At 41.0% G+C, this 13,297-nt stretch overlaps 1 pseudogene; it reads left to right on the top strand.

Annotated features, from left to right (window-relative positions):
- Window positions 1–4,650: 4,650 nt before the first annotated feature.
- LOC134460525 (E3 ubiquitin-protein ligase TRIM35-like) lies at window positions 4,651–11,778 on the top strand (annotated as a pseudogene).
- The last annotated feature ends 1,519 nt before the right edge of the window (window positions 11,779–13,297 follow it).

The following is a 13,297-nucleotide window of genomic DNA, read 5'->3' as shown; positions in this document are numbered from 1 at the left end:
TGGCTGTGTCCTCACTTGTCCTGAGTCCAGGGAGAAGGGAGGGGATTAGGTCCCCCATTTAACTGTATGTATTGAGTGGGGGGCCTTTCCAATGACTTGTCTTGGGCCCAGTCAATGCTGTCAGCCGCCCTGCTCTGATGACATAGTTAAATAAAAACAAATTGTACTTTTTTGGTCAGCACCCTAAAAAAAGAGAAAATAAATCTATTTGACTGAAGCTTGCTCCAAACTTTCTGAGCTTTTATGAAATTCAACAGGGCATACATGGTCCAATAAGTTACCCAGCTTCTTTCTGTCATCAACATGTGTAATGGCATCATACTGGGGCAGCCTAGAGGTTAAGAAGATGGGCTTTAGATCAGAGGGTTACACGTTCAAATCCCAGCCTTTGGCTCCCTATATCACTTCAAGGCTGAGGTGCCCTGGAGCAAGGCACCTAGCCCCACACTGCTCCAGGGACTGAAACCAATAACATTAATCAATAAACAACTGTATGAAAAACAATAAACAACTGTATGTTGTTTGGATGAAAGTGTCAGCTAAGTGTAATACAATGTAATGTATGTACAACAATATGATGAAGCCTGATATGGCCAATGGTGTTGAAGATGAGGCCTTATATGGCCTGATATGGCCAGTGATAATCTCTTGACCTTTACTACTGTACCTGTATCTCCGTCATGGTTTCTCAACTCTCTCATGATTGGTCAACATGTTTGTGCTAGTAAGCACCTTGTGAATAATCCATTACTCGCTGGTGAATATTTTCTGCAGCATTGGCATTGAATAGGACATCTCAAATTGAGCAGAAAACACAGATTTTCCAACGTAACTTCAGCATTTGCTTCTGCTTATCTGAAGATTATTAAGAGTCTGAATTTTCTCCAAGGGGGACCTCAGTCTAACCTGTTTCCAATGCTGGAACAAGTCCAAGGCTGTTTCGAGAGAGGTGCCACTGCCATCCCTCTCGGAAGATTTAGTAGAAGTGCTTCCTTTCTTAACAACTGAACCTCTCATCCCCAACACTCCTCTGTATATGTTTTCTCTTACCCCGTGTTCTTCTGATTAGGTGAAGTTATAATGTAATGTAGCCCCATAATGCACGCTGTTCCACCAGTGGAACGCTGTAATTGAAAAATTGTAACTATCATAGTACTACATCACTATGACATTACACAAGGTCTTTAGTGATATGCTACAACTTGGTCATTGCCATTCTGGTATCAGCAAGTTTATAACAGGTGCTAAAAGGTATCTTAATTGGTTAATGTTGTATGATTTAATATTGTATGACGTGTGATGACATGTAATTTAATGTAATGTAATGCAATGTGATGTAATGTAATGCAGTGTGATGTAATGTAATGCAATGATCTACAGTCTGATACTGATGCTTATTTAAATGCTTTGGATAAAAATACCTGTGAACCCTAAAGTTATGTGCTTCCATTTTCATCTTATTCAATATTGAATGATGATCATGATCATGATCATGATCTGACGACATGTGCTATTGCAAATTGAAATGCAACTGTCCTTGATGAAATTACATTTACTGGTACAATGAAGTCATAAAAAATACTGTACATTGTTTAGAATTGCTAAAGCTAACTTTAAAGCTAACGGTTTCAGACAAAAGCAGACAGTGGGGACTTTGCATGAAAATGGGAAATCCACAGGTTACTTCACATACATTCCATAAATTGGCATTCACTTCTGTGGTTGGTAAATGTATATGGGCCTATTGATAGATGAAAAAAAAAATTTGGAGCCACGAACGGTCCCAGCAGAAAAAAAGTTTCGGAACCACTGCCCTACCTCCATACAGCAGCAAGAGGTGCTAACATTGAGCCTTCTTTGCTAAAGCTTTCGAATGAATTCAAAGATTTTGAATGAATGCATTTTGTTAAATATTCAAATATATTCAAAATATTAATCTGAGGATACCTTTTGTGGTGCACAACGTTTTGGGACACTTTGTAAAACAATCTCAAAACACACAAAAAATGAAGCAGTAAGGATTTCAGTCAACATTGTTTATGGATAGTAATTCAAGAGGTGGAAGGTGGAACACATTCATCGGCTGAAAGTGTGAGGTTTGGCTAGCCTGGGAAATCCAATGCTGCTTTGCACAATCGTTCCGATCTGAAAGACAGTATGGATGCTTATCCTAAAGTGCCAGCCTGAGGTAGGGAGCCAATCTGGTGGAAAGATGATGGCACAAATTGCTCAACAAATTGAAAGCACTTTGTTTGAATACAACTGACAGGATTGGTTATGGGCTACATATACAGTACACCAAATGATAGATTTGTAACGGCCGATACAAGCAACTGTAAACCACACCACCCTTTGAGCAATTCACTTAGTGGTGTCCAGACCACATCTTACTGGGTCTGGTGTTTAGGCAGGATAGGCACCCTGGGCCCTCTGAGGCAATAATAAACTAATACACCGTGTGCAAAAACAAGCCAGTGCCAGGCTTCCCTCTGGTGACCTATTGAGTGTACTAATGTTTTGTCTCCACCCACACACACACACCCACACCCACACCCACACACACACACAAATAAACAAATGCGTATAAAACATAGCATCACTCTCCGGCAAAAAAGTTATCTCCAAATTTTGAAAAATAAAACTTTATATAACCGAAATTTAAGATACAAGGTTTCGAGGTGATACGATTCACCTAGCATTCACCCATACTGCATAAACTCACCCATAATCCCGCTCCTCAGATATTCTAGCGTCTTCATATGAAAACATTTGGAAATTATTTCTTGGAGGAATGTTATTAATCCAAATTAATCCAAATAAATCAGCTTCTAGCTGCACTAAATCCCTCCCCCAGATCCCATTCCCTCGGTCAGCAAGCTGAAGAGTAGACGTCTGATCTATTTTGACGGGAGAGCCTAACTCAACAGCTCCTCTGGTATGTACATTACATTACATTACATTACACTTTGCTAATGCTATTATCCAAATCAACTTACGGCACTTTTTTAAGTATTGGTCCCTGGAGCAGTGTGGGCTCCTTGCTGAAGGGAACTTCAGGCATGGATGGAGGTGTAGAGAAGACTGGTGAGGGTGGATTTGAACCTGCAACCCTCTGAACTTAAGCCCATCTCCTTAACCATAGGTCACCCCGCTATCTCTGATAGTTGATACATTGGAAGGGGTGTAGCCTATCTAATGGACAGAAGACAGCAACAAAAAGAGATATACTCTACTGTATAACAGCATAGCAGGGTGTGTTTTTGTTGTTTGCTTTTGCTACACTGTACTGATGGTTGATATATTGCAAGAGGAATGTCTACTGAGCATAAGCCAATAACAGAGTTAGGGATAGATATAAACATCTCATAATAGCTGTGTGGGATTTTGTTTTGCTATTTAGGAAAGTACATACAATACAGGCAACAGCACAGTCTAATTTTGCCTTTGGTTCGGACATGCTTGTTGTAAGCTGATTAACAGATTGGAAATAATAGAGCATTGCTGTCTGCTACAGTGTAAGAGCAAAGTCCGTGTTCAAAATAAACACTGTAGAGTTGTTCATGAAGGGTACTCTAAGATTTTGTAAAAATTTGCAGTAAATGAAAGCTTTGGTCTTGATGTGTATCTGCATTATCTGTCTAATGTTGATTTGGTCAAGTGTTTGGCGAATTAACAGAGTTATGATACATTACACCAGTAATCCAAAATTGGACAGGTTGAGGTGCAAATATTTAGGGTAAAGGCGGGCATACACTGTCCAATATTTTCCATTGTGGGTAATAAGCTCCTTCTCACACTGCAGGAGTGAATTTGACTTTGATTTAAAAGTTCACATCTCACGACTCACATACGAGCCGACAGTCTGATGCGAGCAGAATGCTCCCACGGTGCGACACGACAGGCATGTTTCACGGGTCTGCAGAAGAGGGAACATGCGCACCTGAGGTGGAGATGAGGACGTGCTCAAGAGCGAATCACGCTGCCCTATCAATTTGTGCATGTGTAGTGTCAAATCGGGTCGCAACACTGCTTTAACTGTGCGATTTACTCACGAGGGACGACCAGGATTTCAAACAGTGTTGATTTTCTTGCGACCCAACGATTGCACAATCGTGAGGTGAAATCGCTTGTCGTTCCCCCATGTACACTACACGATGCGAGACTCACGATTGACCTCAGATTGAGCGTGCAATCGGCCCGACAAAAAAGTCGTGCGAGTGACAAATTGTGGCAAAATTGGGCAAAAAGTCGCACAGTGTAAACCCGTCTTAAGTCATACTACAGCATACAGATAACTGAGCACAGCAAGCAATTGCATTTAAATGACAAGCTACTGTATGCCAGCGTTTGTCTCAGTTACAATGCCCATTCTGTTTTTACACATGACATGACATCAAAATTGCACATTTTGCGTGTGTGTGTTTGTGTGTATTTGCATGCGTGCATGCCTGCATTTGTCTGCGTGTATGTATGTGTGTGTGTGTGTGTGTGTGTGTGTGTGTGTGTGTGTGTGTGTGTGTGTGTGTGTGTGTGTGTGTGTGTGTGTGTGTGTGTGTGTGCGCGCGCGCACGCGTGCATGCCTGCATTTGTTTGCGTGTGTGTGTCTCCAAGTGTGTGTCTGCCTGCCAGTGTTTGTACCGGTACATCAGAATGGCTTCGTCACTCGAAGATGACCTCACTTGTCCAGTGTGCACCGACATCTTCAAGGACCCCGTGGTGTTGTCCTGCAGTCACAGCGTGTGCAGAGTGTGCGCAAGGCAATTCTGGGACAGCAAAGGCACAAGAGAATGTCCAGTCTGCAAGAGGAGATCGTCGAAAGACTGTCCCACCACAAGCTTTGCCCTGAAAAACCTGTGCGAGATCTTTCTGAAGGAGAAGGGGCAGGGCCATGGACTGTGTAATCTACACAAGCAACAGGTGATTCTTCGCGGATGTCTTCTATTATTTCTTCTTTATTGTTGTAGTGCATGAGACTAACGTTTCGATGACAAGTCTCTTCATTATTATTATTTCTTATGTATTTTTTTATGCAACTATAAAGCTTGCTATCTTATGCACTAAAATGAGGAGGAAAAAACAGATCAGCACCAGAATTTTCCTATTTATATTACGCTGGTTGTACCGGAGTGTCTCTTCCGAGGCGCAGAGTGTGTTTTTCCTTTGTTGAACAGGTAGAACTCTTCTGTCAGGAGGACAAGGAGCTGGTGTGCCGGAAGTGTCGAGACTCCAAACTGCACAAAGATCACACGTTCAGTCCCATTGCTAAAACAGCAACAGAGGTCAAGGTAAGCCATCTCATGAAGTAAAATATTATTTGAATAAACTGGAGATATTTAAAAAGTAGAAATAAAGAATAACACCTGTAATTTCACTGAGTAACTACTAGGCCATTGCACCGGTCTTAAGAGCCACTGATTCTGTGCTTGTTAGATGACATTTGTGGTATGTTCATTTTAGTTTTTTAGTGTTTATCAATAATAACCTAGTCTATGTACCTCAGCGGTCAGTTGCACACACACGCACGCACGCACGCACACACACACACACACACACACACACACACACACACACACACAGTCAGCTGATAGTAAGACTAGTACACAGGTCTTTTTACTCAAATAAGTCCTCCCTTTGTTGGAACGAAACAGTGCGGTAACACTTTACTTAAAGCCCATATCCATAGTGCATTATCATAATTTATGAGTGCATTTATAACAAATTATAATGCACATTACAATTACTTACAACATATCATGACTACACCCATGATGTTTCATGATGCTTTATATTAACAGTTAGGAATAACCATGAATCTAGCTTATAATGCTTCATAAATCCAAGGGGGTTATGAATGCTCATGACTGGATATAAACTACTGCCTGCCTGATGGGGTTTATAGTAAATTATGAGTACTTATTGCCCTCTATGCACCGACCTGGATGATAAACTGTCACAAGGCCTCATAAGGCGCTATAGTGTTCCATGTGAGATCATAAGTCATCAATGTGTGCATAAGTCGTCTAAGTAAAGTGAAGTTCATATGGATGCATCTATAATGCACTGCATAATGCACATCTATAATGCATCATAATGCGCTGTAAGCCCCACCAGGCAGCCTGTAGTTTATATAGTCATGAGCACTCATAACACCCTTAGATTTATGAAGCATTATAAGCTAGATTCAAGGTTATTCATTACTGTTACCACAAAGCATTATGGAACATCATGGGTGTAGTCGTAATGTGTTGTAAGTAATTATAATGCACATTATAATTTTATATATATGCACTCCTAATGCGCTATAGATATGGGCTTCATAGAAAGTGTTACCAATAGTGCTTCTTTTTTGACTTTTACTTTTGACACCTGTCTGTCTGTTGTAGGAGGAGCTGATGATCAAACTACAGGTGAAGCTGAGGGACTACACCAAGGCAAAGGAGGAGTGTCACAAAACAGCTGAACATATTACGGTGAGTCTTGGCAATTGAAATAGCTGAACGTATTATGGTGAGTCAAGGCAAAGGAGCCTCAAAATAGCTGAACGTACACTATTACTATGAGTCATGCCAATATCTGAAGATGCACTTGGTGAAATGCATTGATTGCTTCAAGTAAAAAGAAAGAAAATGAACATCAATCAGTGTGCGGTATATATCTATTTTTAGGGCTGGGCAACGTTAACGCGTTAACGGTGTGTTAACTATTGAGGTCAATATCGCAGGACAATTTTGTTGACGCTATAACGCAGCAGGTTTTTTTTCGTGGTTTTTTGTTTGTTTGTTTTTTTGCCTTTTATGACCGTCGTTCGTGGCTTTTATTTTGAAAGCGTCAGCGCGCTTGTTGCTGCTTCCAGTGACTGCTGACAGAGAAGAAGAATGTCTAGAAAAGTAGGCAAAACAAAAGAAAACAGGCATAGCCTACAGAAGGACTCAACTTCTGAATGGACATTTTCGGTACACAGTTCTACAGTCCTCCTTGCGCAACTCTCGAGCAGCATGTGGCTCGCCTTTGCAGCTTGCAAGGTTAGTCTATTGTACGGTCAGCATGAAAAGGGTAGGCCTACTGCGCTGGCCGTCTATCAGCTGTCAATAACGCCACGCGGACTTACTAAAGCCCTGATCAAAAAGCGGACCGCGAGATATTACATTCCTCACGCAACGTTTTGGTTTCTACATGGCGCTGCGCGTGCATAGTAGGCTGCATCAACATGGTAGGCTATGATTTCGCGACATCGGCAACCTCGTCAGCATTTAAGATAGTGTTAGTCATGTCAACGTTATTGTTTTGAAAGATGTAATTGCTGTCAATGCCAACAGACAGTCAATTAGTTTCTAGTCGCTGAAACACCTTAAATAATATCGACAGATAAGATAAGGTGGGAGTCTTTGACAGTGAGAGAAGGCGGGACATATCTCACAGACGCACGCCTGCCTGTTGCCTGTTTTTTTTAAGTGACAAGTTTTTTTTTCTTCTTGTAGGCCCATGTAGACCATCCTAATTTGAGTTTCTAATTTCTAATATATCAGTTTCAGTAGCCTACAATCTTAAATAGCCCTAGTGTAATATTGTATGCAATAATTTATTTCATTAGTAGGCTACTTTGGATAGGCATATACCCTACTAGGCCTATATAATTTAGACTGATAGTGTGGCAAATAGCCTACCTTTCCCTTGTGGAATATTATATTAGACCTACATAGGTTATCTACACAGTACATATGCAAATTATTATTATTTTTTTTTAAATTAATTTATGAAATATTTTTATTTTATTTTATTCATTCATTCAATGTATTATTATTATTTTTGGGTTTCGCGGGCTATGCGATTAATCGCGATTAATCACAGAAAGTCATTGAGTTAATGCGATTAAAGATTTTCATTTTTGCCCACCCCTAATATATTTTCAATATTCATCCTTGATCATATTTTCTGCCTCACACCTGCACCTGTATTACTGAAGACTTGTGCTCAAGGACTCTATTGACCTTTAGTGTACAGTTACTAACCTACAGTATAAAACATCTTAGCATACAGTATATCACGAAAGTGAATACACCCCTCACAGTCTTTGCAGTTTTTTGAGTATATCTTTTCATAGGAAAGCATCACAGAAAATTCACTTTGACACAATGATAAGTGACCTTTTAACAACTGATTTTACCGCTCAAATGTCTTTTTCACTCTGAAAAAAACAAAATACAGCCATTAATGTTTGAACATGTACTCACAAAAGTGAGTACACCCCAGATTAAAATCCGGTAGAGAAGGGGCTGTGTTGGCTCGAATCGTCTCGAAATGAAACGAAATGAAAAGGGATGTCATCAGTGTGCGTTTCAACCTTTCTTTGCATTGAACTTTTACATTTTGAGTCTGCATCTGGCTTAAATAGATTGGTGTGAGATTTGAATGCAATCCTATGGAGAATATCTTGATCTGCTTCAGTAGTCACAGTGCTTGACATGCATGTTTCTTTTAGGTGTATTTCAGATTGCCAATGTTGACAGCATTCATGCATCCCCAAACCATGTCAGTCCCACTACCATGCTTGGCTTATGAGAGGATACACCTTTTTGTAAAACTCACTTGTTAACACCACACATGCTTGACACCATCTAAAGCTAATTTGTTTATCTTGGTCTCAAGAGAGATGAACAGACCAAGGATATGGATCACTGGAACCATGTCGTGTGATCTGAAGAGACCAAGATAAACAAATATACTTTAGATGGTGTCAAGCATTTGTGGTGGTAAACAAGTGAGTTTTACAAAACGAGTGTATCCTATCAAAATCCAAGCGTGGTAGTGGGACTGACATGGTTTGGGGATGCATGGATGCTGTCATCATTGGTAATCTGAAATACGCCTAAAAGAAACATGCATGTCAACATGCACTGTGACTACTGAAGCAGATCATGATATTCTCCATAGGATTGCATTCAAATCTCACACCAATGTATTTAAGCCAGATGCAGACTCAAAATGTTAAAATTCAATGCAAAGAAAGGTTGAAACGTACACTGATGACCTCCCTTTTCATCCCTTTTCATTTCGTTTCATTTCGAGACGATTCGAGCAAACACAGCCCCTTCTCTACCGGACTTTCATCTGGGGTGTACTCACTTTTGTGAGTACATGTTCAAACATTAATGGCTGTATTTTGTTTTTTTCTGAGTGAAAAAGAAATTTAAGTGGTTAAATAAGTTGTTAAAAGGTCACTAATCATTGTGTCAAAGTGAAATTTCTGTAATGCTTTCCTATGAAAAGATATACTCAAAAATCTGAAAAACTGTGAGGGGTGTATTCACTTTCGTGATATACTGTTTTATGGAGATGATTACCTATCTATAAAACATTTAACTTAATGTGCATGACTATGCCAATTATGCTGTCACTGAAAACATCTGATTATACTGGTTGAATAGCATCACTATAATGTACATATGCCATTTCATGTCATGTTTTGAGGCTAGTATCGATTCTCACATGACAGTGATTTATACATGAGGATAAAACATATCTGTAAATTTTGAGCAAATTGCTAACTCTGTTGGCTTGGCTTGATCTCACCCAGACTCAGTCTAAACTCACAGAGAAGCAGATCAAAAAGGTGTTCTTTGAGCTTCACCAGTTTCTACAAGAAGAGGAAGAGGCCAGGATATCCGCACTGAGGAGGGAGGAGGAGCAGAAGTGTCAGACCATGAAGGATACGATTGAGAAGATGAACAGGGAGATCACGTCTCTACCAGAGACTATCAGGGCCATAAAGGAGGACATGAGAGCGGATGACATTACATTCCTGCAGGTAGAATACATTGACACTTGAGGGAGTCAATTTGGTCAATCAGGGATGCCCACAGTGTGGCTATGTTCCCACAGACCAATGGTCTCACATCACTAAGTCTTTTTTTAGGCCCAATGGTCCTGCAGCCCAATGATTCCACCCAAAACCTTTCCCTAAAACCTAACCTCATTGGAATCATGCCTAAATCTAAGTCAGTAACAGCAGCAATATTGGGATTATACCTCTAATCCACAATGTAGAGACCACCAACCATGCTCTACCGATAATAGTAGAGATGGACTTACCAAAACCTTTCCCTAACCATAACCACGGTGGTATCTTGCCTAAACCAAAGTCAGTAAACAACAACAATGTAATAAAAGACTATTCAATACTTACCTTTGTGGGAGCAATTGATCTAAACATTAATAAATAAGTCTTTGTGATGTGGGACCAATGGGCTGTGGAACCATTTGGGCTGTGGGAACATAGGGCTGACCCCTCCCAATTGTATCAGGGAGAGAGGGAGCTGGGTCCTATCCTCATTACATTGTATGCAGGCCTCTAAATTAACAATTGTCAATCAGAAAAATGCTGGTGAAAATTCAGTTTGGCTGGTAGAAAATAAAACTTTGACCCATTAGCGAGCGTGTGTTTGGTTAACATCTACTCGCCATTTTGGCAAGTAATGAAAAAAAAAATTGAGACCTAAATGAGGCTCATTCAGATGACTTTGTCCCAGGCCAAAGTTGTCAGGGGTCCTCTACTCAATATCAAAGACTAATCTTGTGATTGATGTGTTTTCCTATAGAACTACAAGAGCACATTGGAAAGGTGAGTGATGTGCCTCCTGTCTCTCTCTTATTTGTGGTTCTGAACCTAAACCCACAGCAGCACTAACTCCTGAATGTTATTCCAGGGCCAAGGGGACACTGCAGGATCCAGAGAGACTTTCAGGAGCTCTGATCAATGTGGCAGAGCACCTAGGCAACCTGAAGTTCAGAGTCTGGGAGAAGATGAAGGAGATTGTGCAATACAGTGAGTGACGCTCACATGCACGCACACACACAAAGACACACACACCCACGCACATTATCTTGCCTGGTCATGACACTTTGACACGGCTTTGTGTTTCTGTCAATCTGGATCTCTTCAACTCCTCTTCTCTCCCTCTCCCTCTCCCTCTCTCTCTCTCTCTCTCTCTCTCTCTCTGCAGCTCCTGTCATCTTGGATCCCAACACCGCTGCAGCAACTCTGCTCCTTAACGAGGACCTGACAGGTGTAAAGCGTGGTGAGAAGAGACAGCAGCTCCCCGACAACCCTGAGAGGTTTGCCAATAATTAACAAGAAAATATAATCAAAGTCGGCAGCACCAAGCTCCCGTTTCTCTTATTCACTCTTATTTGAATGTCTGATGAAGGGCATGCTGTCCAAAACGTTACATATTAAATAAGGGAATCGGGAGTTAGGAGTGGACGTTACTTTTTTGCTATTATTTGGGACTTTGCTAATCCAGCACCCATTTTTGAGACAGATGTGTGTGTTTTTGTCTTTGCTAAACCAGGTTTGCCAAGTATGCCAGTGTGCTGGGCTCTGAGGGCTTTAACTCAGGGACATACTGCTGGGATGTGGAGGTTGGGGAGAACCCCTGGTGGCACGTTGGTGTGATGACAGAGTCCCTGCAGAGGAAAGGAGACTACTCCTCCATGAGTGGTCGCTGGTACATCTGGTATAAAGATGGCACCTATTATGCACGTTCTCCACCAAAGCCTGACGCTCTCCTCACACCGAAGGTGAAACTCCAGAAGATCAGAGTGCAGCTGGACTGGGACAGAGGAAAACTGTCATTCTCTGACCCTGATAGTGACGCGCACCTACACACTCTCATAATCACTTTCACTGAGAGAGTGTTTCCGTATTTTAACACTGGAGAGTTTCCTATTAGGATTCTACCACGGAAGAGGTCAATGACACCAGAAAAGGACAAAACATGATTGACATTTCCTCTGTAGGTGTATGGAAAATGAAGGATTATGAATCTACATGTAAGATAAAAGATTGGTTTCAAGATCGGTTTCCTGTCAGATGGCGAAGTGAGGGTAACCCTAACCCTGTCAGTGAGGAGCAGTGAGTTTATGCATTAACGGATAGAGCTTACTCTGACTGACACTATAAGACATGATTGCAATGTTGTATGGTCTGGCTAAGCCTATAGCCCATACAGTAGGTCTGGCTAAGCCTATAGCCCATACAGTAGGATCAACTTCCAGTTTATGTTGAACCAACAGACCACAACTTTTCTACACATGCACTATACTTGGTCTAAAGTTAATTGATCTTGAGGGCTGGTATGAATGCATACCTCTTAAGTAAACATATTTCAAAAAATGTTTCTTTAGGCTATCAAGGATTTTTATCTCTCCATGATCTGTAAGAATCATTATGTCTTACTTATTTCAGCAGGTCTGCATGTGTTCGCGGCCTGTTGCATTTTATACATTATCTCATCAATCTATGAACATTTCTTTAAAGGAACAGTCCACCCTTTTTGATTTTCACAGATTTGCAGTATTTCCCAGCAATATTCATAAATGTGCATATAATTTTTGTCTATGTGTTTCATATAATTTTCGTGTAGTAGTTTGGTTGCCTAGTTTAACAGTATAGCCAAATGAAGCGTAGCAATGCAAGTCTATGGGGGCAAACAAAACATCATCAAATGTACTTAAAAGTACTTTAAATTTAATGTACAATTCACCAGAGTGCCTGTCCTGTGATCATTTGTGTCTTGCTGCGAATGCCTCCATTCACTTCCAGTGATTATGCTAAGCTATGCTAATAATTCTGATCCAATAAATCTAAATACTGAAAAAACTGAGAAGAAAATGTTATGCACATTCATAAATAATGCTTGGAAATACTACAAATATGTGAAAATCAAAAAAGGGTGGACTGTTCCTTTAAGGATTGCAGCATGACTTTTTCCTTTCACTTGAACGAACAGTCCACCGTGTTTCAATAATGAAGTGTGTTTTTCTCTGACCTGAGATGAGCTCCTCCTGACCTGCCTCGTTTTCAGATGCGTAACGTGCACGGCAAAACTCGTTAGCATTAGCTTGGCTCAGTTTTGCAGCCGGACGCATTTGGTGCCTTAAGTTAAGTGGGTATTGAGCTCCTGCTCACGCTGCACAAGGAAATTTCACGATTTAAAAGTTCACGAATGCTCCCACTTCGCGACACGATGGGAATGTTTCCCGGGTCTGCAGAGGAGGGAACATGCGCACCAGAGGTGGTGATGAGGACGCGCTCAAAAGCTAATCGCACGGCCCTATTCATTTGTGCATGTGTAGTGTCAAATCGGGTCCTAGCACTGCTCTAACTGTGCGTTTCACTCACGAGGCACGACCAGGATTTCAAACAGTTTTGATTTTCTTGCGACCCTACGATTGCACGATCGTGAGGTGAAATTGTTTGTCGTTACCCCATATACACTACACAGTCGTGGAAAAATCA

The sequence above is a fragment of the Engraulis encrasicolus genome, chromosome 13 (genome assembly GCF_034702125.1).
Source record: "Engraulis encrasicolus isolate BLACKSEA-1 chromosome 13, IST_EnEncr_1.0, whole genome shotgun sequence".
Classification (NCBI taxonomy): domain Eukaryota; kingdom Metazoa; phylum Chordata; class Actinopteri; order Clupeiformes; family Engraulidae; genus Engraulis; species Engraulis encrasicolus.
This window is presented reverse-complemented; position numbering and strand designations above follow the sequence as displayed.